This window comes from Chlorocebus sabaeus, chromosome 21, assembly GCF_047675955.1.
Source record: "Chlorocebus sabaeus isolate Y175 chromosome 21, mChlSab1.0.hap1, whole genome shotgun sequence".
NCBI classification, from domain to species: Eukaryota; Metazoa; Chordata; class Mammalia; order Primates; family Cercopithecidae; genus Chlorocebus; species Chlorocebus sabaeus.
In genome coordinates this window covers 121,202,333-121,226,397 of record NC_132924.1, presented here as the reverse complement: position 1 = coordinate 121,226,397, position 24,065 = coordinate 121,202,333, and the positions used below count along the sequence as shown (strand labels likewise).

Genomic DNA, 24,065 nt, shown 5'->3' with positions numbered 1-24,065 from the left:
CTCAGTTTTCATGTTAGTAAAATGGGTCTATTAAAACTATCTCCCTTATTGGATTCTTGTGTGACTAAATGAGTTAATTAATACACTTAGACAGTGTCAGGAGCTGTTATCATTGCTGGACCTCCCTGGTCCCAGCTGTAAGACTGCCAGTTACTATTCTGTGCCTACCAGCTTCCTCTACTGTGTGCTGCAGCACTGCTGCAAACTCCTGTGTTCACTCCCTGCCCCATTCTAGCGGTCAGGCAAGTTCCTGGACCCAGATCCCCACAGTTAATCCTAATCCCGGTGCAGGGAACTCTTCCATCTCTGACTACACAAGGAACTAGAAAAGTCTAATAGATGATTGATTTATTTCACTTGGGATTAAAAGACAAGCTATTCGAACTGCATTTTCAAGGTAGAGTTTCCCATGCTGGGTCTTGACATTGAAAAAAATTTTTTAGGGAATTTCTTTTTTGATTGTTCCTTGGGATCCGTAGTCAATTGATCCTGAAATTGCTCAACTCTGGGGAAAATTAATCTTACATGTGTGTGCAAATGGGATATTCTCCTAGAAACTCTTTAAAAATGCTGTTTGTGTTTTTGCTTTCAATTAGTGTTTGCGAATAGCAACCCGGTACAATGATCAAAACCAAACTGATTAGATTTGACAGGTCAAATGTTGACTTGAATATTCTTTTTGTAGGCATTTATAAAGTCCCACTCACATTTTGCAGGTCAGTAGAATGCATGTGTAAGGATGTGTGCTCTGAATGTCTGAGAAGACCCTTTTTAAAATTTCTTTCCAAGGTCTTTGTTGTGGTTCAACTGCTCAGGAAATATTAGTGATTTCTCAGAAGAGGGTTGCTTGGGACACTGAGAAAATACAGAAATAAAAGTGGTCCTCAGGTGCCTGTCTCAATTTTATGAAAGAGTCTCAGTTACAGGATATATTAAATTCTGACTTGAATTATTTGATAAATATGACAGCTTTGGAGTTATTCTATCATTGTGTATTTCAAACATTTTAAAAATATTTAGAAATTACTTTTTAAAAAGCGTCAAAGCAAAGGTAGAAAAAGTCTTTGTGGTATTTCATTGCCCAAAGACACAAACTGAAAGAGATCAATTGTGCTTAAGTGGGATGCTTGTCTAGTTTGGAAAGCTAGCTATAGCTTAGGTAGTGAATTTAATGCCACAGGGAAGGAATTTAATGCTACAAAGAAAGGTCAACTAAGACTTGTATGAAAATAACTTTCACCAGTTTTTTTCCTGTTTTCAAGTTGCTTTCTCGTTTCCTTGTCTTTTCTTTTCCTATGTTTTTCAGGGATGGAAAACTCACATGAAAAACAAACGTCTCCAGGACCAAGAAATTCAATTTAAAAGTTGGTTCTAGAAAATGCTCATTCATCAAATACTTACCAAACACCTACTTTGTAGCAGAGACTGTGCTAGAGACTGACAATACAGATGAGAAGACATCAGCCCATGCCCAGAAGGAATTTGCAATCAGACAGCGTGACTTTCATCACAGAGGGTACAAATACAAGAAAGAGAAAGGAAAGCCAAGCCTATTTCAGAGACCCAGAAGTGGTAGCACTTGAGCCTATTATTGAAGGGGGAGTTGTCAGAGATTTCTGACAATCATTTGGGTGTTGACTGAGTGCTGATCATATACATGCTCAGTGAGTATATGAGACATGGCTTCTGTGATGGTTAATTTCATGTGTCAACTTGACTGGACTAAGGGTGCCCAGATAACTGGTAAAACATAATTTTTGGGTGTGTCTGTGAGGGTGTTTCCATAAATTAGTATTCAATTCAGTAGGCTGAGAATAGTAGATCTGCCCTCACCAATAAGGGTGGGCACCATCCAATCCATTGAGGGGCCGGATGAAACAAAAAGGTGGAGGAAGGGTAAATTGTCTCTTTTTTTTTCTTGAACTGGGACATCCTTCTTCTCATGCCCTGAGACTCCCCCTACCTGACTTCCTTCAGTTCTTAGGCCTCTTGTCTTGGACTGGGAATTACACAGCAGCTCCCCGTTCCCAGGCCTTCAGACTCAGGCTGAATTACACCATGGGCTTTCCTGGGCCTCCAGCTCACAGATGGCATATCATAGACTGTCTTGGCCTCCATAATTGCATAAGTCACTTCCAATAATAAATTCTCTCTTATCTATATTATACTTATCCCACTGGTTCTTTTTCTCTGGCGAACCTTGACTAATACAGCTTCTGAGCTCAAGGACCCGACAAGATAATTGGGAAAAGAAAACTAAGATATATGAGACAAATATGAATAAGAAAAGATAATTTGTTACTTAATGGCAAATGCTTTTATACATAGGATAGATCACTCAAAGCTGGAGGAGTCTTAAAAGGTACTTGAAAGAGGCCAGGAGTGTTGCCTCATGCCTGTACTCTCAACACTTTGGGGGCCCAGGCAGGTGGATTGCTTGAACCCAGGACTTTGAGACCAGCCTGGGCCATATGGTGAAACCTTGACTCTACAAAAAAAAAAAAAAAAAAAAAAAAAAAAAAATGTATACACACACACACACACACACACACACACAAGCCAGGCATGGTGGCATGTACCCATAGTCCCAGCTACTTGGGAGGCTGAGGCAGGAAGATCGCCTGAGCCCAGGAAGTCGAGGCTGCAGTGGGCCCTGATTGTGCCACTGCATTGCAGCCTGGGCGACAGAGAAAGACCCTGTCTCAGTTAAAAAAAAAAAAAAAAAGGCAGTGTTAAGACAAAGCCTCTGGAGATGAGGATCCTCTTGAACAAGCAGAAGGAAACGGGAAGGATTCTCCACATGGGGAGAGTGGGAGGAGTGAGAGCCAGTGCTGGGAATGAGCAGCAGTGGACTTGGAACAACGGGGGGCTCCCTGGAGCTGGGACGGAGAGCGTTTGTGATAAATCACAAGAAATGAGGCTGGGCCCACCTAACTGGAGCAGAAGATGCACCATGACTGATGTCCAGAGATAAGGTCAGATAAGGAGTGTGGGCTGGACCATGGAGCGTGTGGAATACACAAGCCAGAGAAAAGCATGGTAGAAAGCACCATAGAGGAGGAGTTAGAGGCCCTGAGCTTTGGTCCAGGCTCTGCCACCACCAATTACAGGAATCTTTTTAGGTCCCAGAGTCCTCATCAGGGCCACATTATGACTTTCAGGGACCCCAGGCACACTTGCCCTTGTGGTTCCTTTCTTCCATAAAAAAAATTATGAAAATTTATATTTCATGACAATGTGGGCATCAAGGGAAAATGTGTTAATATTATATATTAAAATATTTTCTTTGACCCCAAAGTTCATTTTCATTCTTCTGATTTCTAAAGAAATTTTAACATATATGTGTGGGCCTCTCAAAACATGTGGGTTGTGTCCACACCACCTAATGGCTAGGCTGGCCCTGGCCCCTATCTGTGGGGAGTGGAGTGGAGTTGGACTCTAATACCTTTACCTCCCTCTAAAAGCCTATAATTTAGTACCTAACCTCTCAATCTGTGCAGTATGGTCAGGCCGGTATTTCCAACATCCTATTATTTGATCTGAAAATAACCATTTAGGAAAAATATTCACAATAAAAAAATAATAAAATTATTTTTGTGATTTTAGAATACTAGGTGAAAATCCTCTTACCTCAAAAGTATATTCATATTGAGGAAAAAAATTTTCATTTTTAAAAAAGAGAACAAATAGGTTAATTTTTAGAAAGACACATATGGTCCTTATTAAAAATTCAAACACCACCAAAAAATTGCAAAGAACTTTCAATCACCTCTGCTGCTTTTATAGGAAAAAATAAAGTCATATTTCACAAGAAAGTAATAGGGTGAAGAAACTGAAACAGAGCCAAAGGAATTGCTGAACTTTGAGTGAAGTTAAGAAAACATGAATTAACTGCCTCCTCTCATTCTGATGCGAATTTCAGAGTAGTTGGCATGTGTCATGTATCCTTCCTAATTTGTGGTTTGTGGCAATGAGCACTGCCATATTTTGTTGGAGGTTTTTTTTTTTTTTTTTTTTTTTTGAGATGGAGTTTTGCTCTTGTCCCACGGGCTGGAGTGCAATGGCGTGATCTCAGCTCACTGCATGGAGGGTTTTTTGGTTTGTTTGTTTGTTTGTTTGTTTTTTGAGACGGAGTCTCTCTCTGTCGCCCAGGCTGGAGTGCAGTGGCCGGATCTCAGCTCACTGCAAGCTCCGCCTCCTGGGTTCACGCCATTCTCCTGCCTCAGTCTCCCGAGTAGCTGGGACTACAGGCGCCCGCCACCTCGCCTGGCTAGTTTTTTGCATTTTTTTAGTAGAGACGGGGTTTCACCGTGTTAGCCAGGATGGTCTCGATCTCCTGACCTCGTGATCCACCCGTCTCGGCCTCCCAAAGTGCTGGGATTACAGGCTTGAGCCACCGCGCCCAGCCTGTTTGTTTGTTTTGTCATCCATTTCTTTCTTTTCGTTACCAGTTGGCTTTGAGGGAGGGGAATAAAAATGACTTTATTATAGTTTTACTTGCGTTTTTCTGTAATCATTTTAATGTGGTATTTAAGTTGATCAGTTTTTACGAATGTTATGACATACATAGTCTAAGGACTTTACGTTAAACAAGTCAGACCGAGAAAGACAAATACTGCATGTTCTCATTTATAAGTGGGAGCTAAACGATGGCTCCACATGGACACAGAGTGTGGAGACTCAGAAGGGTGTCGGGGTGGATGATGAGAGATTATTTAATGTATTTTGTTTGCGTGATAGAGACCTTAAAAGCTCTGACTTCAGCACTATGTAATCCATGCATGCAACAAAATTACCTTTGTACGCCATAAATTTACACGACATTTTAAAAAAAGGACTCAAACGCTTCTGTAAGCCTTGAAACACATAACAGTAGTCTCCCCTCCACCTCCCCACTTCCCACTCCTCAGAAGTCATCCATTTTTGGCATCAACTTCATATTTCTAAGTAACAAGCTTGCATTGTTCATATATGCTCATATATGTTGCATTGATCATATATGTTGCAAAACACTTGCATTGATATTCCAGTGCAATCTTTTGTTTCTTCATTTGCCTCATTTTCTGCATACCCATGACTAATTCATCCCTTATATCCCCTCACCACTGGAAGGAAACAGAAGTAAACTGTTCTATATTTTTCTTGACTGTTATGGACCAAATGTTTTTGTCCCCCCTCAAAACTCACGTGTTGAAATCCTAACCCCCAACTTGATGGTATGAGGAGGTAAGGCCTTGGAAAGTGATTAAGACATGGGGGTGGAGCCCTTGTGAATGGGATTAGTCCCCTTATAAAAGAGACCCAGAGAGCTCTCTGAACTCTCCTTCTGCCATATGAAGAAACAATAATAAGTCGGCAGCCTGCAATCCAGAAGAGGGCCCTCACCAGCACCTGACCATGCTGGAACACTGATCTCAGACTGCCAGCCTCTAGAAATGTGAGAAATTAATGTTTGTTGTGGAAGCCACCCAGTCTACGGCAGTCTGCTATAGCAACCTGTACCAGTCTATTTGGCACTATTTGTGATAGTATTTGCTATCACAGAATACTGCAGATAATATATAATGAACAGAGATATATGACTATGGTTCTGGAGGCTGGGAAGTTCAAGATCAAGGGGATGGCATCTTGTGAGAGCCTTCTTGTTGTACATTCCATGGCAGAAGGATGAAGAGAAGGGGACACAGAGAGAGGGAGAGAGAGAGGAAAGAGGAGAAGGAGAGAGAGAGAGCAAGAGTGCACAAAAGGGGACCAGACTTGTTCTTTTATAAGGAACTGACTCCCGCAATTATGGCATTAATCCATTCACGAGGGTGGAGTCCTCATGACCTAAATGTCTCCTATTAGGCCTCACCTCCTAACACTTCTGCACTGAAGATTACATTTCCAGTGCATGCTTTTTGGGGGACACATTCAACACTTAGCACAGCCCAAAGAGACTAAAGACAAAGATAGTCCCCATAGAGCTCTTCATCTTCCTTGTTCAGTCTATGCTGGTTGTTCTCTAGGTCTGAAATTTGGAGACTTGTTTTATTATCAGTCCTAATAATTAGGAGTTACAAAATGATTTGAATGCATGTTTTTTCTTCTTTCTATTTTTCTCTTTTTGCTCTCTCTCTCTCTCTCTCTCTCTCTCTCTCTCTCTCTCTCTCCTGGAGCTGAGACATCTCCTGCCCTTGGCATCAGAACTCTGAGTTCTCCAGCATTTGGACTATATAACTTGTACCAGTGATCCCCCAGTGTCTGAGGCCTCCAGCCTCCCCCTGAGAGGTACACCATCAGCTTCCCTGGTTCTGTGGCCTTAAGACTTGGACTGAGCCATGTTGCTGGCTTCCCTGTTTCTCCAGGTTGCAGAGGGCTGATTGTGGGGCTTCTGCCATAATTGCATGTGCCAATTCCCCAAATAAATCTCCTTTCATATATAGAGATATAAATATAGGTATACGTCTCCTCTTGATTCTGCCTCTCTAAAGAGCCTTGACTAATACAAAGGATTTAGCAAAAACAAAGATAATACTTGGAGAGTAAGTTCTTTTGGAAAACTAAAAAGCTATTACTTATCTTCAAGTCCCTATTGCTACCTAACAGATTGCTCCCCAAACTTACTGGTTTAAAACAACAACAGTTATTTCATTATCTCTCATGGTTTCTGTGAATCACAAATTTGGCCTCTCTCTATCTCCTTAGGTCATCTCAAGGCTTTTCCATGTGCCTGATCCACGTAACCTAGTGCAGTTCCTTGAGCATAGTGGCCTCAGGGCAGTTGACTGCTTTCCTGGGCAATCAGGGCTTCAATGTGCATGGCCTAGTTCCCAAGGCACATGTCACCTTGGCTCTGAAACCTAGCTTTGGAAGTCAGGCAGCATAATTTCTGCCACATTCTGCTGGCTTAAGTGAGTCCCAGGGCTGTCCAGATTCTTGGAGAGGAAAACTAGATATCATGTCTTGATGGAGCAGTGACTTGGCTCTGGAAGCACAGGTGTCAGGAGTGCTTTTGTGGCAGCCATTCTTGGAAAACACAATCTTCCAAATCTTTAAGAGATAAAAGAAGCTCCTCCAGACACTAAACCTTGGGTCTTCTGCCTTATTTGGCTCTGCGGTAGTTGCCCAGCTGCAGGAGTGAGGAGAAGATGGACTTCATATAGAAACTTTTAGCTGATCCTTCTGTTTTTAAGTCTATCTTTCTAGGTGTCAGGGGCTACCCATTTCTGAGCCTTCTAGTGCAACAAAACCTGCTATGGCAGCCCACTATAGCAGCCTGTCTCAGTCCATTTTGTGTTGCTATAATAGAATACCGCAGATAATTTACAATGAATGGAAATGTCTTGGCTGTGGTTCTAGAGGCTAGCAAGTTCAAGATCGAGGGGATGGCATCTTGTGAGAGTCTCCTTGTTGTATCATCCCATGGCAGAAGGGCAAAGAGAAGGGGAGCCAGGCTCTTGAACTTCTGCAACCCAGAAGAGGGCTCTCACCAGAGCCTGACCATGAGGGTTCCACCTTCATGAATGAGTTAATGCAGTAATTGCAGGAGTCGGTTCCTTATAAAAGCTGCTCTTTTATAATTGCCTGCTCTTGAGCTTCTCCCTCAACCAGCTTAGGGGTTGGCTTCCCTTTGTCTACTAAGTGTGTTATTCCTCCATTTGCTTGCTGTCTTTCTGAATGTTGCTGTCCTCTTTGTTTAGATTTGACTTGTACCTTTAAAATTTTTTTGAAATATTTTTCAAGGGATTTTGGAGGAAACAAAGGCAAATAGGTTGCCATTTTAGCTTATTATCTTCATAAAAATAAAAAAAGAAAAACATTGCTGGTAGTGTTCAGGGAATAAGACATTCTCAGTGTATATTGCATGTACTCTGGCACTGTGTTTAGAAAATCTTATTGGCTTTCTACATGAAAAGCCTAGGCATTTTATATTCTCTAACTCTACCTCTCCATGTCTGGCAATCCATCCTCAATAAATAATGTAAAATACTGAAATGCCACTTGCAACAATCATTTACTGCAGTATTATTTACAATAAAAAAATTGGAAACAATTTTAAGAACAGAAATTGAAATTGCCATTTCCCTATTGTGAGATATTTAGGTTAAATAAATTTTGGTAAACCCACTGGGTGGAATAATATGAAGCAGTATTTTTAAATGATGAGTATGAAGATCAAGTGGTTTCAAGGGAATGAAATGCTATATATGCTAATACTATGTACATAATGATAGTATGGCACATACATTATAATAATATAAATTGATTTTAGGAACTCAGAATACATTTTCCAACAGTACAATATTCTAACATGGATCAACAACTAAAGATTATTTAGTAGTGAAACCAAATTATAGCACTAATGCCATTAGCTTGGATTCTGGATCTTAGCAGCAAGAGAAACTGCCAGAGGGGAGAGGAAGACAGTTTCCTCTCTTTTTACCAGTGCAGACCTGCTGGTTTTAGGCAAGATCAACAAAGAAAAGAGAATCTTTGGCTGCCTCTTCCTTCCAGTCTGTTACTAACAGGCTTCAGCTCTCTGTTTTCACGGAAGTCATCTTAACTATCTCCTCAAAGCTTGTCCAATGTCTTCCCCACTCCTAAAGTACACCTGGCTCCTCCCTTCAAACTCAATGCTCCTTCTTCAGGACAGCTCTTCTGGGTAAGGACTTGGCCATTTCAATTCCGTCCACATTGAGGTATCAAAGAGATGGTATCACTATCCTCCCAGACCTACTCCTGCTGATTCAAATGATGCTCTAACAGAATAGAATGGCCTGATAGAATAATAGGCCGCAGGACAGAAAGGGAACACGTCAGGAAGTTCAAAGGAAATCATTTGGGGTGAAGAGTGGCTGGTCTCCAAGCACATTCCTTAAACTATTCCTACTCTCCCATTATTTTTTCCATCTAAACTCATGGGTTCTCTAAAAGTTTAATTAAAAAAAAAAATCAGTGATTCCCCACTGCAGTGGTAGTGGGTGGCTTTGTGTGTGTGTGTGTGTGTGTGTGTGTGTGTGTGTGTGTGTGCGCGCGCGCGCGCATGTATGCGGGAATGGTGGGGTGATGGTGTGGTCTGTGATGGGTAGGGGGTGAAGTTGGGGCAGGGCAGCTTTTTATTCTTATGGTTGGTTTTTATAAAAAAGAGAGGCCTGCTCTAGACTCTTGGATGCTTGCAGGCTATGTCCTGATTTGTGAATTCCTTTACTTGTGCCTAGAAGATAAATATTTTATTTGTGTCATAATTTTTACATTATCCTTTGGCTAGAGGAAAAAAGGCTCGTGCTGGGATCAGAGCATGGCCATGTAGTGTAATGCAGTAGCTTGAGCGGCCTGAAGCTCACAGTTGTACACTGAATTCCTCTTTGTAACAACTTTGCAGCAAAAGTAAGGAAACAGCTGGAGCTGACCAATTGCACCCACCCTCCTAGCTCCTTATAGAAATGGATGTCGAGTTTTAAAAAATTGTTTCCATGTTTTGTTTGGATTTAAGAATTTCCATCGTCAGAAGCTCATTATACATAGTGCGATCTCCAGACTGGAACAGAGAAATTGCCATCCTTCAGCAGCCATCAATCAGTAATTCAAAGTATGAATTTCATCAACAGGAAAACTTACAGGGCATGGCCTGTGTTTACCCCGCAAATCACCTTCTTTGTAATAAGGCAATCTAAAGTGGTCTCTCATGTCAGAAGAATTTATTTGGTCATGTCCCTTGTTTTATTCCTCTCCTCATGTATTCAGAGAGAAGTCTCTGCTATTAACACAACAGCATGGATATGGTGTGTGGGTGGTGCCCTAAAAACACAAAGAAATATCTTGTTATCTGAGACTTATCGTTAGAAGCCGACAGGTCCAGTTCCCACCTGGCTCTGTTTTTCTGTGTGTGTGTGTGCGTGTGTGTGTGTGTGTGTGTGTGTGCATGTTTCCTTGCTCAACCACACAGAGAGGGCCTCAAAAAGAAAGGCAAAGAAAGAAAGGAAACTTTTTCAGAACTTTTAGGACTTAGGCCTGCCCTGAGTCATCAGGGTGATAAGATAGAAAGAGGACACACAGGGCAAGCTGTATTATCTGGTATCCAAGGAACTCACTGATTTGCCATTCTACATTGGACAACAAGCAAGGTTAATATCTTTCAAGGCCTCCTGGGGCATTGGGAGAATAGCCATGGCAAACGGGACCACTGACCATGTGTCAGCCTCTTCCTCTGAGCGTATCAGTTTTAAGGTCCGTTAAGACTTTGGTAAAGGAAACAGAAGAGTAAGGAATGAATCAGCTATTAAATACCCCTTTTGTGTCAAACTTAGGCCAGGTGCTCTGCCTTGTCTCCGCAGAGTTGGGGATTTTGAAGGTGCATAGGTGTTTCTGAGTTCTTACAGGCACAGGAATTTGAACCCAGAGCCAGACACCTACGGTTTCTTCATGGAGACTTTTTCCAACTTTAATGGAGATGATGGTTCAGGATGAGGGAAATCTTTCCAGTTGTCCAAAATGCTCAAATAGGAAGAGGGCTGCTTCATGTGGTCCCGAGCTCTCCATGAGCACAGCTTGGATCTGATCCAGTGAGTGTGTAATAAAGAGGACATTATGCTAGTACACATGGTGGAAAAAACACTGGGCTTGGAGTCAGGGACCTAGGATTCCAATCTCAATCTGCCATTTACTAGCAATGTGATTTAGGATGATAAACTTAACCTCTAAAAGTCTCAGTTTCTTCATGTTGAAAATAAAGGTGATTATATCAATGCCTGAATGTTGTTGTGACGATTAAATAAGGTAAACTATGTGAGCACGCTTAGTTCAGTGCCCGGCATAACAGGAAATGTTTAATAAAATATCAGTTGAATATGAATGAATAAAATATTCCTTTTAACCATAACACACTTTGATTTTGTGACAAAAGGGGCTTCCTGAACGTTTAACCATTTAGAGTAATTGAAGAAGTGTTGAAATCAGTAACCCAATGACATTTGAATGTTAGTGCAAAAGATGAAAGTCTGAGTAATCATAAATTCATTATACTAATAGAAATAAAAGTTTTTTGGAATAGTCCTTGATATTTTTAAAGAAGTTATTAAGTGTTTGTCATAACCACATGTGGTTTATGATTCAGGAGGTTGTTGTATGAGGCCACAGAAGATAACATTTTGACATAGTTAATAGAGGAGGGGGATTATAAACTTGTTTTAAATTTACAACTTGATCTACTGGTTTAATTTGACTTACATGACTTAATTTATATTTTTAACTGGATTTACAGGATTCCTTTATAAGAGACATTTATTAAGGAAATACAAAAGTCAACAGGCTAAAATAGACCTATTTAAAAGGGATTTAAATCAGATTACTTCAATAGTAAAGCTTTAGAAAGCATTTTACTTATATCCTTGTTAATCTCTGAAAACTAAAAAATTAATCTCTGAAAACTAAAATACTTGTTCAAATATTTGGGTTACATTTGGCTTAGACATGAGAAAAATCTGGACTCATTCATCTGAACAGGAGTTGTCATCCTTAGTAATGGGGCAGAGGATGCAAAGAGACTATTCGTCACCTGGGAGAAGAGGAAAATTTTAGATGCACTTTCTACAATGTAGCAGTTGCTTTTTATTTCTTGAAACTCTGTAAGATACTCAAGGAACCAACATGATTTGCTAACCATCTCAATAACAACTTCAGGAGGATGTCTTAGAATCCAGTCTTATTTAATCTCAAGTGTGTTTGCTGCTTTAATGATGTTCCAGGCCAAATGATTCATGCCAATCCTATGACAGAGACAGGAATTCAATCAGGGCCATGCATTCAAGGGTTGGCTGACTATGAATATAGCACTGCATGTCATGAACTAGTATAACTCTGAGGTCTAAAGTCTTGCTGGACTGTTGTGAGCATGGAACTTCTGGATAACCCATCTCACTGCTGTACAGAAAGACGGGCAAGCACTAATGTCAACAGCTGGAAGGGAAAAGCTTTTGCTGTTGGTTATGGCAACACTAACAACGTAGATAGAACAGTTCTGTCTAGGATTTCCTGGCAGCTTTTGAATGACGATGGTTTATATTTTGCAGGATTCTCACTAAAGAGGCTTTCAACTTCGGGACCTCTGACTGAGTGATTAATAAACTTAATAATACTTTGCATTTTATAACATTAATGCTTTTCAAAGCACTTTCACATCCATCAGCTCGTTTGATTCTCACAGCCTTGTGAATAATGAATTTTATATAATTAGTGCAATTTATAAAGAAACAGAATGCCTAGTTAGGATCGTTCACTTTGGTTTTTAATAAGGTTGAAATTGGAATTCAAGTTATTCTTGTTCCTCTGTTCTATATAATATAAGCTTCCCTCTTTAATTGGGATAAACTCAAAAAGTACAAATTTCTCTTTTCTTTAAACAAAATTAGTTTAGAATAGTGTTGTTTGTGTTTCTGGTCATAAATCCAGGGTGGAAAGAAATAGAAGGTGTGAAAGAACATTTTGGTGCCTTTGAGGATTGCTGAGAAATGATTCACATAAGGGGTAGAATTTGGTATTTCGTTGTAAGCTATACTTGACCTAACTCCCTAGGGAGAAGCACAGGAAGTAAGATTGGCCACTGCAGTAGGTAAATCATAAGTCATTTGTACTAGTCTAAAGTAAGCAAATTTGCATTAGTTAAGGTCTAAACTTCAAAATACTGAAATAAAATTTAGTAACGTTAAAGTTGATAAAAAATAAGTTTTTAGAAGACCTCTTTTAACAAAAAGCAAAGATAAACTTATTTACATGTCAATTTATTTAAAATTTTTTTTTCTGTTTTTTGTTTTTTGTTTTTTGTTTTTGTTTTTTTTTTAAAGAGATGGGGTTCTCACTGTGCTACCCAAGCTGGTCTCAAACTCTTGGGCTCAAGCAATCCTCCTGCCTCAGTGTCCCAAAATGCTGGAATTAACAGGCAAGAGCCACCATGCCCAGTTTACATATCAATTTGTTGATCTATCTTTGAAGTTGTATCTTTAAAGTTATCTTTAAGGTAGAAATACTCAAGAAGAAGGTGTCCATTAGGTTCATATAAAATTATCTGGAGGTGGGAGTAAGTGAAAAAACTGCAAGGAGACGTGTATTTTGAGAAAATCATATTAGTTATTAGAATAAATTTTTGAAAAATGGAAAAAATTCCCTACTGTTTTCGTATTAGAAATTAAAGAAGGCAAAGTCTCATGAAATATTTTTGGCTGGTGGAATATAATTTGAAAAATAGTTAAGCTGATCTAAATCTTAAAATATTTTGTCCACTATTAATGTCTAAAGCAATTCAATTTTGTAATATTAAAAGCAAATAAGTAGGCTGGGCATGGTGGCTCATGCGTGTAATCCCAGCTCTTTGGGAAGCTGAGGTGGAAGGATACCCTGATGCCAGGAGTTTGAGACCAGCCTGGGCAACACAGTGAGACTCTGTTGCTACAAAAAATTAAAAAATTAGCAGGGTATGGTAGCGCATGCCTGTGGTCCCAGCTACTCTGGGGGCCAAGGTGGGAGGATCACTTGAGCCCAGGAGGTCGAGGCTGCAGTGAGCCATCATTGCACCACTGCGCTCCAGCCAGGGCAACAAAGTTCAAAGCCTGCCCCCCAAAAAAAAGCAAATAAGTATTTCTTGCAAATATCAATTGTATTATTTCAAAGACAATGCTTTAAAACTTTTGTCTTTAGGCTTTAATGATATATGTTTTCCAAAGAGTCTTCTCCCTTAACCCAAATCACACCCTCGGAATTAGGTGCAACCCACCACTATCTGCCATGCTGCCCTTGGACAAGACTTGGAAGGTGTCCATGGGGGTCTCTCACTTGGCCTTCTGGCTTGCTTCCCTGTGTGTTGCAGTTGGTTCTATCTCCTCCATTGCATTCCCAGCCTAGTCTTATTCATCCTGTCCTTCCTTGCTGGCAATCCACTGCTTCCCCCACAGCAGACTCTTAGTACATGTTCCCATATTTCACTAAACTTGTACTCAGTGTATATGAAGGAATAAAATTATTAATGATCAAACTGCTTGAACTTACTTCATTCACACAGAATGTAGGATGTTAAATTGTACTGCCAATAATTTAATTTAACTGAGAGTCTTTGCCTTATAGAACTTGAATACTGTAAAAGCCACCTTATATTTAGTAAACATATCCCTTGGAAGAGTAGCTAGAAAATATTGTTAGTCAAGTTAAACATTTCACTATATCCCGTGCCCACTCCTCTTGAGAAAATGAAGATAATACATTTAAAATGCCAAGAAAAGGATGGCTCGGAGAGAGCAGCTGGCTCTTCATAATTTATTTCCTCAGGATTTGGTTTTAACTAGAAAAAAATAAAATGCCTATTTATCTAAATCAAATGCTATTATAACCAGTTGGAATTAATAGAGGTAAAAATACGTGAGTGAGTTCAAAGCCAGGTTGATCTATAAAATGGGTAAGCTATAGGATTATAGTCTGAGGCTTGATCATTTAAGAAAGTAAATTTCCTGTAGCCAAGGAATGCCTGGAATGAGTCCAGTTTCTAAGGCCAGAGCTGCCTGTTGGAAATGATAAGCGTGCAAAGCAGTTGTGAAGTGAAGAAATTGCATGTCAGAGGCAGGTCTTCATGGCCCATAGACGTGATGGAGTACTCAAGGGCAGCGTGGACATTGGTGAATGGACCTGCTGGCAGGGCAGCCAAACATGTGAGCAATCTAAAAGCAAAACCCTCAGGACAATTTATCAGACCGGTTCCTTTTTGGTTCACAAAAGAAAAGAAATGTATAGAGTTTCAGCTCAAGTCACGGAGCTAATATGTGGGAAAAGATAAAGAGTGGTATTTCTGTGAACTTCACATTATTTAGAGTTCTGATCATTGCTGAAGAACAGGAAATAAAAACACTCAACAGCATACACAAATAAAACACTCAGGAAAAAAAAATCAGTTGTGTTCCCACACTGGTGGGGATTAGAAAAGGGCACACACTTGAAAAATAAAAGTTATTTATCCTCCGACCAAAGCCAAATCCAAACACTTTGTCCTGTATTACATTTAGAAAATTCTACAGAGGACTTGCTTTTTCCCCACTGAATTTTTAAATCTCTTTCTCTAAGAAAGTTAATTGACCAGGTTTTCTTAAACATCTGGGACCCCAAAGAGAACCTCTGGCTAGGGGGAGTGTTATTTTATCACCACAAAATTCTATAACAAAGCCACTTAAACTTGGCAGCTATCTCTGCAGCTTTGACTGTTCGGAATTAAGTCAAATTATTTTCTTTTTCCATACATGTTTGTGGACTTCTGTCCACTTATGGATTTTCATCCATAAATATTTTCTGACTTTTTGGCTCTTCCTTCTGTCTTTATTTTTTGAGCTTTTAAGCAGATTATTTTCATGTGCTGCGGTATTAGGGTTATCTAGAGGGACATAATCAATAGGCTATATAGATATAGACACATGAGAGGGGATTTATTGTGGGAATTGGCTCATGCAATTATGGAGGCTGAGAAGTCCCATGACACGTTCTCTACATGGTGGAGACCCTGGGGTGCCAGTGGTGTGGCTCAATCCAAGTCCAAAGGCCTCAGAACAGAAGAAGCCAAAGGTGTAACTCTTAGCCCAAGCTCAAAAGCATGAGAATCTGGCATAAGTTCTGCAGCCCAAAGGCTAGAGAGCCTGGAGTTGCCCCAAAACAGTATATCTCATCTCTACTAGATAGATAGACACTACCACCTTTTCTCTGTTTTCGTTCTCTGCAGCCCCTAGCAGATAAGATAATGCCTTCCCACACTGAGGGCAGCTCTTCACCACCTCATCCACTCAGACCCACATGCTAATGTTCTCTGGAAACAGCTTCACAGACACCCCTCAAACTAATGCTTTAGAGATTTCTAGGTGTACGGGCTAAAGCAGCTCCTTCTTGGATGCTAATCCACCACGTTGGCTTCTGAATAACCCAATTCCAGAATGCCACTAAGTTTTCCACTCTCTCTACTGTTTACCACTAATTCTGCTCTTGGGTAACTTGCTTCTGAAGCATGTAGACCCTTTCTCTGTGGTATATAAGCCCTGGGTCTGAAGGGGTAAAGGGATCCACTGCCTCATCTTGTAGATACCAGAGACGTGGCTTCTGTTGGTAAGTCCCTATTCAATTTGTTTTTTTTCTTCTGAGAAACTGGCTTTGTCAGACTCTTTCTTTGGCCTCTCAGCTCCCTTGGCCTTTGGAGGTAGGCTTGTATAGACCTGCTCACTATGGAACACTAGGTAATCTTAATCCAGTCAAGTTGACACTTAAAATTAACCATCACAGTTATCATGATACTTTCAAATTGCATCCTAAGGTCTGAAGATTTAAGAAATATATTAACCATCACAGTTATCATGATACTTTCAAATTGCATCCTAAGGTCTGAAGATTTAAGAAATATATTAAGAGAGAAGGGATATTTTCTCTTCTTGAATAATTCTCTAAGAAGAAAAGAGAAAAAAAAGGGTTCTATTCTTGTTCTTTTGGGCCTTCTTCCAAATCTATCAAACCTCCTGTTCCAACTGAAAATGAAAAAGAAGCCTGTGAAAAGTTTCTCTCTCTACTGATGTGAAAGTGTCTTCCAAGCTGGGATTATTAGACTGGGCAGGTAGACCTGAGAAAAAATGGCCATTGTCACTAACGGCTTAGCTGGTTTCACACAGGGGTGAAATTCTAAGATGCATACTTCCAACATTTCTCTTCCTTCTCTTCCTACTTGTTTATATATTTTGTATTAATTAATTTTCTCTCCAGCCTGCTGTAAAAGGGTAGACCACGGATTTACTCTGGTCCCTGTTCCATAATGAGAGCTGTGGTACAGAATTTGTTCAGCCTTCGAATCCCTTTGGCAAATCCACTACCTTGCATCCAACAAGAAATGTTTCTCTAGGAGGCAAGATGGAAAATCGTCTCTTCCTTAGAGGTATAATGTGGACTTGAGCCTGAAGTCTCTTGGAGCAAAAAGGAGTCTGTGACCTTTCTTTTCTTTTTTCTATTTTTTCTTCTCTTTCTCTCCTTCTCTCTTTCTCTCCTTCCGTCCTTCTCTCCTCCTTCTTCTTTCTCCCCCTCTTTCTCCTCTCTTTTCTCTCTCTCTCTCTTCTCTCTTATTCTCTCTCTCCCCCCCCCTCCCTTCCTTCCTTCCCTCTCTCTCTCTCCCCCACCTCTCTTTCTCTCCCTCTCTCTTTCTTTCCTCGGTCTTGCTCTGTTGCCTAGGCTAAAGTGCAGTGGCACAATCTCAGTTGATTGAAGCCTTGACCTCCTGAGCTTAACTGATTCTCCCATCTCAGCCTCCCAAGCAGCTGGGACTGCAGGCATGTGCCACCACACCTGGCTAATTTTGTTTATTTTTTCTGTAGATACGAGGTCTCACTATGTTGCCCAGGCTGGTCTTGAACACCTGGGCTCACATGATCCTCCCATCTTGGCCTCTCAGAATGCTGGGATTCAGGTGTGAGCCAGTGTGCCCAGCTATCAGTGCTTTCTTGTCTCCTGATGGGCCTTGAGTCAGGAAGGGGTGCAGGAGTTACTAAGGTGACCCAACTTGGTTCTTGAAAGGACTGGATACATTCCGCCAAGACTTGCCCTATTCACAAAACCAGTGGGATACTTGTTGGTGTTGTTTCCGATTGTATCTTCCAGAATCTCTGCATACTCCTCGGTCCTTCAGGGCTTCAGAATACTTTTACTGTCACCAAAATTAAGTAGAGATGACATTTTATGACACTGCCATTGCTCCTGAAGTACCGAAATGACAATCCAGTACTCAAGGATCACCAAAATAATGCCAGTTAGGCATTTGACATTTAAAGCTATTAGGGAAGGATTAAAGGACAACATGAATTAAGTAAAAACAAAAACACAAACCAAAAAGCAAAGGGCTGCTAAGAATGAAAAGGGACATTTGCTGTTGGACTTCTGTGTGCCAGATCCTTCATGTGGAAATTCATTCACATTATTCCATGTGATTTTCAAGGTATCCTTAAGAGGTAGGTACTATGTATTCCAGAAGATAAGGCTCAGTGACAAACAATTTTCCTAAGGTTCCACAATAGGTATGTGAGAAAGATGGATTCAAACTGACATCTAATTCCATCATCATTTCCAGGTTGGGACTTGAATTTGCTATAAACAACTTCTTCTACCACCTTAATAATACAGATTATAAAATATTAGCTAATTTCACAATAGTCATAGGGAGAACAGGAGACTTAGCTAGAACACAGGGAGGGTGGCACGTATTTGTGTGACTGCAAAGGATGGGAACAGTGCAATGATTGAATGACCATTCAAATCTTGTCCACTCAGTAGTCCCGTGACTTTTATTCTTCAAGTTTTATCTAAGCAATAAACAAATGAATGCTTGAGAAGAAAACAGAACTCCCTAACTCAGAAAATGGTTTCAGAGTGATTAAAGAAACACATTTTTCAACGGCAGTCCTGGTTTAACATATGAACATGAACATTTTTATAGTTTAAAAAAGTGCAGATGAGTGAATTTGGAGATATCTTTGTGTCTCTTGATGATAAGTTCTTGCTTAACTTGGCTCGGTGAAAGGATCATAACGAAGAACTGTTTTCAGCAGCCTGGGTGATATCCAATGCACATGTATTCCTATCATATATTCTAGACTTGCCTGATTTTGTATCTGTAAACCATTAAAATGCTTTGGAAATTTCAGTGTAGTCAGATTCAACTATACATTCAAGAATTCTGGGCACATCAGGTGTTCAATGAATGTTTATTCAATAAACGAGTCAATAAATGAATAAACCTTACACTTAAATGTGGCAAAAAAAAAAAAAAAAAACAGAGAGAGTCTCTGTTGAATTCTTGTATCCTATTTTTATGATAAATTCTGCATCCAGTAATATTCTAATTTCTTTTTACTCAATCACAATAACCAAAAAGCTTTTAGACTAGAGGTTATGCTTTTAGTTGCTACAAAATGAAAGGAAAGGGAATCTTGCTTTTTACTAGTATGTGCACCTTGGAGCAGGTTACTGCAACCATCTCCTTCTTGGTACACTGGGAGCGACATTAATAGCAACTATTTCACCAGGTTGTGGTGGGGATTAAATGATGCTAACACAATTAGAAAGCTTACCACACTGCCTAGCAGACAAGTTCTCCATAAATACCAGCTGCTATCCTTGTTAAGAGCAAGAATTAAGAAGATGGTAAATTTTTGTTAGCATTTGTATTGTTTTCCTAGGAAGCCAGAAGTCTGAAAGCAAGGTGTTCTCAGGGCTACGCTTCTCCCAAAACTTTAGGGAAGAATCTTTCCTTGGCTCTTCTAGCCTCTGGTAGCCTCAGGAATTCCTTGGCTTGGAGCAGTGTAACTCCGATCTCCGCCTCCGTCTTCACATGGCTTTCCTTCTGTGTCTGTGTGTATCTCTGTGTCCCCTCCTCTTCCTATGAGGACACACTCATTGGATTTATGACCCACCCTATCCTAGTATGACCTCACCTTAACATAATCACATCTGCAAGGACCCTACTTCCAAACAAGGTTGTATTCTGAAGTTCCAGATGGACATGAATTCAATCTACTATGGCATTCAACCATGAAAGGTAAACATAGAAATTGCTGCCTCTGCTATAGGTCTGTTATTTTCCCTCTTGCTTAAAAACACAGAGAAGACACACAGAGAGTGTAATGCAAATTATGTTTCTAATTTCTGGTTAGTAATAAAAGTGACACTGATAATTATAAAATTCTTGAGTGTTTTGGGATCTGACTCTCCAAGAAGGAGCAGTTTTAATGTTAGAAAATTATCCTTGGCATGACCAAGCAACTATCCATTTGGTCCCCAATAATCCTGGGGATGACAGACCCACAATTAAACCTTCCATGTAGTCTGGGATGATTCTCCCATCAGCTTCAGCCAATGGGGTGCCAAGGAATTCTGCATTGGAAGGGACCTACCTCCGCTGAGTTAAACTGCTGCTCATTGGTGAACGTGCTGAGAAGATGGGATGCTGCACAGTTATCTGCCGACAGATGAAGAGACTGCCTGCATGGTCTAGTTGTAGGGTTTCCAGAACGCCCTTGTGCTATCTCCAAACCATGAAATGTTCCCCAGTCAGCACTCCTACTAAAGATGCAAGTAGCCCTGGGAGAGCTAACACTTTAACTGGTGGTCAAATCTTTATGAATCTATTTGAAAAACGGCTCTGGGCCAGGTGTGGTGGCTCACATCTGTAATCCCAGCACCTTGGGAGGCTGAGGCGGGTAGATCACTTAAGGTCAGGAGTTCGAGACTAGCCTGACCAACATGGTGAAACCATCTCTACTAAAAACACAAAAATCAGCCGGAAGTGGTGGTGGGTGCCTGTAATCCTAGCTACTCGGGAGGCTGAGGCAGGAGAATCACTTGAACCTGGGAGGCAGAGGTTGCAGTGAGCCGAGATTGTGTCACTGCATTCCAGTGTGGGCGACAAGAGCAAAACTCCATCTAAAACAAAACAAAACAAAACAAAACAAAACAGAAAAGAAAAAGGGAGCCGGGCACAGTGGCTCATGCCTGTAATCCCAGCACTTTGGGAGGCTGAGATGGGCAGATCACGAGGTCAGGAGATCGAGACCATCCTGGCTAACACGGTGAAACCCCGTCTCTACTAAAAATACAAAAATTAGCCGGGCGCAGTGGCGGGCACCTGTAGTCCCAGCTACATGGGAGGCTGAGGCAGGAGAATGGCATGAACCCGGGAGGCAGAGCTTGCAGTGAGTGGAGATCACGCCACTGCACTCCAGCCTGGGCGACAGAGCCAGACTCCATCTCAAAAAAAAAAAAAAAAAAAAAAAAAAGAAAAAAAAAAAAAAAGAAAAAAAAGAAAAAGGGTTCTGGAAGGAGATTTGGATAAGAGGTTAGAGGAAGTCCTCTTCCTGTATGGTTTCGGTTAGTGGGGAATAGTGAGTATCAGTATCAGTACATTATCTACAAAACAGAAGAGATGATCATGAGGAACCTGCTCAAATCCAGCCCCGTCTTCCTAGTTCAATGAAGTGACAAGACACGGTAATTTCATTTACACATTCAACTGTACACTCCAGCAAAAGAAAGGGAGAGAGGGAAAGTAGGTATGGAATATGGAGAGACAGAGACAGAGACAGGGATTGATGTAGAAGTAAAGAGTGTGTTTACAGTGAAGGGAGAGGGAAGGAGGAGGAGAAGGGAAGAAGAGGATGATGATAAGGAGGATGGGGACGAGGGGGAGAAGGAAAGGAGAGAAAAACAGAGAGAATTCAAATAGTATGGGTGTCTGCCCACCATTCTCCTGGATGGGCTAATACTATACAGGGGCAAGACCTCACTGATCTGTCCCCCTGGGCTATTTTGGGTCCCAAGCCTGTCCTAGTGTGAGCCTCTCACATAGCTGAGTGTGATACTAGTGTCTTGAGGTTTTTATTTTCATGCAGCCTGACCCCAACAAGGCAGCCCTTCCTCCAGTGCCCATCTGAACGGTGGTCTCTTCGGCTGCTTGTGGAAAATGAGTTCTGCTAAATGCATTGAGATTTAAAAATGTATTGTTAAATGTGTTGAGATTATCAAGGGCAATATAAGTATATAAAATTTCCACCTGACCATGCTACTCCAATCCAGAAAGTACGACTAGATGGTCCAATAATACCTAATAAATAGCTAGATATTTTATGACCAGAGATAGTTACCCCTCAAATGTCTGGGGTAGGAACTCAGCCTCCTATTATTATTTTTCCAAAGAAGAAAAAATAATGATGTTAGAGGAAATACATCATTGTGCAAAGACTGGAAAATATACCTAAGCAAAAACAAAATAAGAAACATGCACGCATATGTTTATTGCAGCGCTATTTACATAGCAAATACTGAGAACCATCCCAAATGCCCATCAATGATAGACTGGATAAAGAAAATGTGGCACATATACAATATGGAATACTATGCAGCCATAAAAAAGAATGAGTTCATGTCCTTTGCGGGGACATGGATGAAGCTAGAAGCCATCATTCTCAGCAAACTAACACAGGAACAGAAAACCAAACACCACATGTTCTCACTCATAAGTGGTAGCCGAACAATGAAAACACATGGACACAGGGAAGGGAACATCACACACAGGTGCCTGTTGTGGTGTTGGGGCCAAGGGGAGAGACAGCATTAGGACAAATACCTAATGCATGTGGGGCTTAAAACCTAGATGATGCAGCAAACCCCATGGCACATGTATACCTACGTAACAAACCTGCACGTTCTGCACATGTATCCCAGAACTTAAAGCAAAATAAAATAAGAAAAAATACTAGTATTTTTATCCTCCTGGAAAAAATAACCACAATTAACATTTTGGTGTGTATTCTCACGGTTTGTTTGCCTCACCTCTGTGTGTGTGCATGTGTTGTTTTGTATAAACATGCAATCCGGCTGTGTGTGGTAGGTTGGGCCTTGCTTCATTCACTTGGCAAAATATTAGGGACGTTTTCAACATCTGCAAGCATAGACCTATACTATCAAAGGAAGGCCAGGGAAGGCCTTGCCCAGAGCTCATTCTTTGGCCAATGCCAAAGCTCTTTGTAGAGACTGAGCTGTTTGGTTGAAGCTTGAGGTGGGGGTCACAGGAACTGCTGTGCAGGCACCAGGCTACCTGGGGAGTGAGGTCCAGAGCAGAAGCAGCATCAGGCTGGGAGATCCTTCCAGTCCCTGACGGAGCCTGCCTCAGTGCAGACAAAGCTTTCCTGGACAGCTGAGGGATTCCTCCCAAACAGTACTGCTGTCATTCTACCAAGTCAAGGAGGTACTTGACTCAGAAGGATGCTCATAAATGGTTTCCAGTGTGTTTTGCAGTCTTCTATTTAAATTTTTTGGTTAAAGCCACTAATTGAATCAAATGAAAACTCATTCTGCTAAACAGATAATAAGAAAATATTTAGATGTCTTTTGTGTAAACATGTTGAAATAATGTCAAAGGCAACACACAGGATTCATTTAACTTTATCTGCAACGTGAGCTCAACTGGGGAGGATATGCCCCTGCCTTTCTATTCATGACTATTGCCTATTAACCTCCAGAGGTTTTGTGTGAGCTACTGTGTTTAACCTAACTCTCCAAAAATAAAGGGATGGTGATTTTCTTTAAATTGGTACTTATATACTGGAATCTCTCAGGCATTAGTGCTTACTTGATTGCATTCAGACATTACTTTGGCAAGGAAATGACTGCATTAAATTAGCATCAAGCACAATGGATGGTAATTGCAAGACTGTCATTTCTACAAGTGCAAAATTAATGTGTTTTGCAAGCCCATTCCATTGTATGCCACAGGAAAATCATGGAACCATGTTGTTCTGAACAGAAAAATGCACCGTAATAGCACTGTTAGTGTGGTATGGTATTATTCCACTATCGTGTTCCTTTCCACCTTTGTTGTTGTCTCATGCTCATTTTTCATACCCTGTCTGGCCTAATTTGTATGCTCATATTATAGCGCTGCCAGACAGTAGCCTGGATGTACAGAGAATGTTATGGAACAATTCCTCCTTCTGTGTGTGGCATCTTGCGTGAATAATGCCAGTGTAAACCACCCTCCACGTATTCATCAGAGTCTGAATAGGCTACTTATGTAAAGCTTCTTATTAAGAGATACATCAACCGTTCACAGAAAACTTTACCCAATGCTATACACTCATTTAGAAAGAGAAGAGTGATTTACATGCATTTCAATTGTAGCTTAGGAAAAGCACCAGCTCCTCCTCTCTTCATCCCTCATTTATATATGGGAAATTAAGCCACAGAGCAGTTGAGTAAATTTCTTCTTCTGGTCATGCAGGATCACAGGGTATAGTTCAAAGGATCACACGCATACGCACTGGGGCTCTTGTACTCTGCTCATTGGCTCTGCGGGGATTAAAGGAATTATTCAAGACTGAAAGAACCAAGTAATAACAGATGCTCTAAGCTGACCAATTAGATGTGGTTTTTCAATATTTCTGCCGTTCAGCTTAGGCTGAGAGCCATTCAAAGGCATCCTGAGTAAGAGTGATAATAATGATGTTAATGACTGACCAGAGGAGCTTTCTGGTGAGTATAGC

At 40.7% G+C, this 24,065-nt stretch overlaps 1 protein-coding gene across 1 annotated transcript in view; it reads right to left on the bottom strand.

Annotated features, from left to right (window-relative positions):
* The window catches only part of CNTNAP2 (contactin associated protein 2), a 2,242,274-nt gene that overhangs the window by 222,072 nt on the left and 1,996,137 nt on the right, over positions 1 to 24,065 (bottom strand). The gene's annotated exons all lie outside the window — the stretch shown is intronic.